Here is a 4,571-nt window from a genome sequence, read left to right as displayed (position 1 = left end):
TGAGAGATAAATAGGAAAATAAAGTGAGAAAACACCAAAAAATGACACGTGTCCAAAGAAATTTTCATTTATTAGTATAGAAAGATTCTTGTTTTTGAATTGGAAGAGAGGGGATGCTTAAAACAAAGAGGCCTTGGGGTAGAACGTTAAAACTCTAGTCTTCTCGCATTGGTATCAACTCAAGGGGATAGTTAGACCGTGGGGTATGGTGGGGCGTGGGTTGGGGGCATGGTGCGACACGTAGAGTATGGGGCACCCAAGACCAAAAGCCAATTTCAAAGGGGTATGATGGGGCGTGGCTGGGGTGGCGTTGCTAGTGCTTTTGGCCAATAAGGTTTCACCATGTCATGTGGTAGGCCCGCCCCACGCCCGGGCTAAATCCCACGCCAATGGGGACACACCCAAACCCGAGCCCACCCGGGATGATGACTTAAGCGTTTCTCTTCAACCCACGCCTCAACCCCGCCCCATACCCATAGTCTTAGAAGACAAATATATCATCTGCTTGTACTCTGATTGGTCTGTGGTTTTGCTTTGTTACAACAGAATTTAGGACAACGCACAATTCGAGATTAACTTTTGATATTTTTTTTTACTTGGATCAATTCAACAAAATCCTATAAGTTGAACCGTGTAAATGATGAACTTAACATAAACGTAAAAACTGATTATTTATTAGATTTGAATAAATATTATTGATAATAAAAATTTGTATTAAATTAGATTTTAGATTTGATTAAATATTATTAATAATAAGAATTTGTATTAATTTAGATTAAATGTTATTATTTTTAATCAATTAAATGAGAGAATGACAAGTGTCCCAAAATAGGTTTCTTTTATTATATAGTATAGATTCTGATATAATATTATAAAGAGTAAACTGCTAAAATGGTCCCTGAGGTTTGGTTACTTTTATCACTTTAGTCCAAAACTCAAACCTTTTAAGTCTGGGTCCATGTGGTTTCAATTTTGTTGTCATTTTCATCCAAAAGCAAAATCTGGTCAGATTCTTTACTTAACATCCAGTTTTTTTTGTCTTTTTCCTCATTTTGAATGAAGGGCAAAATGGTCTTTTAACGTTTTATTATAACAAATTAAAAAAAATTAAAATTGACTTTATAAATCTATGGAAAAGTAAATTAGTATTCTCTCTCTCCCGTCTTTCTCTCTCTCTCTCTCTCTAACCTACACACTCTCTCTCTATAACCTATAGACCATCACCGCCCGGTTACCACCACCACCCGACCATCACCACCACTCTCTAACCTACATATACACTCTCTCTCTCTCTCTCTCCCTCTCTCTCTAACTTACAGACAACCACCACCTGGTTACTTGCACCACTCGAGCACCACTACCTGGTGCCGCTACCACCCAATTACATCCACCTCCCGAATTGGAAAACCTTACTAAAAACAAATCTTGCAAAACCCCAGTTTTGATTTCAATTCACTATCTCCCCAAAAGGGTTCATCACAAATCTAATTTCCCCAAAACCCAGAAAACCCTAACTCAAAAATCTTGCACCAAAAAGACCGATAAATCAACCAATCATGTCAACTGAAACACTCATCCCATATCCAAAATCGACGCCAGCAAGTCTCATCTGCCCCCATTCACTCATCCCTACTAACCCCTAACTATAAGGGGCTGTTTGGTAGCCTCTGAATGGTCATTAAGAGGCAATCTCTTAATGGAAACATTAAGAATTTTACCAATGAGAAGGTAGAAGAATGTGACATGTGATGATTTACCATTCAGAGGTTACCTCTTAACCATTCAGACTTGAGGTTACCTCTTATTCATTCAGAGGTTTTAAACCATTAAGAGGTAGTATCTGAATGGTCATTAAGAGGCTACCAAACAGCCCCTAAGTATCCATTGTTGTGACTCTATATAAGTCAGGTTATTAAGAGAAGGAAAGAGATGCCGAGAATGGTATTCTGGTTTTGACGACAGTGGTGTTAGATTTTTGAAAGTGGGTGATGGCAGTTCCGGTGTCGGAGGGTCGTGGCTGAATATAAGATCTCAGCTAGTTCCGATGTTGGTAGGTGGTGGCTAGAGGTGGTTGTTGGTGGTTGAGGGTGGTGGCGATTTTTGGAGTGATGGATGATGGGGGCCGGTGATGGTTGGTGGTGGTGCGTGGAGGTGGTTGTTGGAGGCTGTAGAGAGAGGTATCGAGATCCAGATAGAGTGAGAGACTGGAGTTTCTTTATATACACATATTATATTATATCATATATATTATATCATTTTTAAATTTAATTTTGTTAAAATATTTTTTAAATGAATGGGTAAAAAGACGTTAAAAGACTATTTTGCCCTTCATTAAAAGGAAGGAAAAAGACAAAAAAAATTGCATGTTAATTGAAAAATCGGATCGAATTTTGATTTTGGATGAAAATGACAACAAAATTGAAACCACGGGAATCCAGATTTAAAATGTTTGAGTTTTGTACTAATGTGGCAAAAGTGACCAAATCTCAGGGACCATTTTGGCAGTTTACTCTATTATAAATTTTATGAGTGCTAGGAAGGAAAGTTTAATTCGAATGAGTGAGGAAATTCATTCTAACTAGTGCTATTAAATCCGCGCGTTGCGCCGAAAATCCTCGCGTTTCGCCGTCGGTGGGTATTAGTTTGTTTAACTTCGGTACTGACACTTGTTATAGAAACCAATAGAGAAAAAAATTAAAAAAAATCATGATATGACCAAAAATATACCAACACAGCGAGAATTTGATCGGTATTGGTTTGTTTTATTACGCCACCTACACTCGTTACAACAACCCATAGAGGAAAAAAATCTTGATATGACCAAAAAATACCGACACATGATTTACATCGATAAAAAACAAACGCAAGTTATATAAGATATATATATATATATATATATATATATATATATATATATATAACCACTAAATAACACATAAAAAACCTTTAAAACAAAGAACTCGCGTTTTGCCGTGGGTGAGTATTAGTTCGTTTAACTTCGGTACTGACACTTGTCATAGCAACCAATAGAGAAAAAAAATCATGATATGACCAAAAATATACAAACATAGTGAGAATTTGATCGGTATTGGTTTGTTTTGTTACGCCACCTACACTCGTTACAACAACCCATAGAGGAAAAAAATCTTGATATGACCAAAAAATACCGACACGTGATTTACATCGATCAAAAATAAACGCAAATTATATAAGATATATATAAAAAACCATTAGATAACACATAAAAAACCTTTAAAACAAAGAATTACTATTCATTCAAGTTTATCTATTAATAGTATACAATAGTATACAATACAATATATACAATAGTATACAATACAATATACAATACAATAGTATACGATGATCTCAAATTCATCCCATAAATTAATTTTCATTTCAATTCTGTCGGTTTATGATGATGTATACACTGCTGATTAATGAAATCAATAATGTTGAGTGTGACTTTATCAACTTGCACTATTTTGTGATATATTTTTTAATTAAATTGATTTAATTATTGTAACCGTTTGGTAGAGAATGATAGTGAACAATTTACTAAATAATTTACATAAATAAATTGTGAATCTGATTACCAAAAAAAAAAAAAAAACCCTACATTAAATTTAGGAAAAATTACAAGTTTGGTTCTTTATCTTTATACCAATTTTCAGGCGGTGTCCTTTTTAACGAATGTTGACAGACGGTGTCCTTTTTAACGAATGTTGACAGGCGGTGTCCTTTATTAGGTATTGTGTTGCAAGTTTAGTCCTTTACACCCAACTCAGTTAAAAAACCCTGTTAATTGTTGACAGACGGTGTCCTTTACTAGGTATTTTGTTGCAAGTTTAGTCCTTTATCTAGGTGTTCTGTTGCAAGTTTAGTCCTTTATACCCAACAATTAACAGGGTTTTTTAACTGGGTTGGGTGTAAAGGACTAAACTTGCAACAAAATACCTAATAAAGGACACCGCCTGTCAACATTTGTTAAAAAGGACACCGCCTGAAAAATGGTATAAAGATAAAGGACAAAACTTGTAATTTTTCCTTAAATTTAAAATATAAACATATTAAAAAAAGGCATGCTTCAACCCTAAATGGTAGATGAATTCATAACCTATAATGAATTCGTGGTCTCAAACCCCTGTTACAACAAGTTGTTCACACAATTTATGAACCCGACTCCGGTTTTGGACCACTTTTCATAAAAAAAGTCAAATGGATTCGATGTCCATTCAAAAACCATTGGTACTAAGAACAATTTGGGCCGACACAATAAAAACTCGAGGGCTACTATATTTTTGGCTTCGCCACTTGCCACATAGTTCAAATTGTCATCTATTGCTCGAACCATTAGTTTTTTTTTTAAATTAATAAATTGTTTTTTTGGTACCTTATTTTTTAATATCAAAGGCCCGAACATTCAGAATCACCCTCACCCTCGCAAATGATTATCCTTTCTTTCGAAGAACAGAATGTAATGATCCTCCCTGCCCACTACCCCAAGAGGAAACCCACAATTAGAACATCTAGCTTAAGTCAACTAGGAGGCTCAGTGGTCAATTCAAAGT

The sequence above is a fragment of the Helianthus annuus genome, chromosome 11, assembly GCF_002127325.2.
Source record: "Helianthus annuus cultivar XRQ/B chromosome 11, HanXRQr2.0-SUNRISE, whole genome shotgun sequence".
Taxonomy (NCBI): domain Eukaryota; kingdom Viridiplantae; phylum Streptophyta; class Magnoliopsida; order Asterales; family Asteraceae; genus Helianthus; species Helianthus annuus.
Note: the sequence above shows the minus strand (reverse complement) of the source record.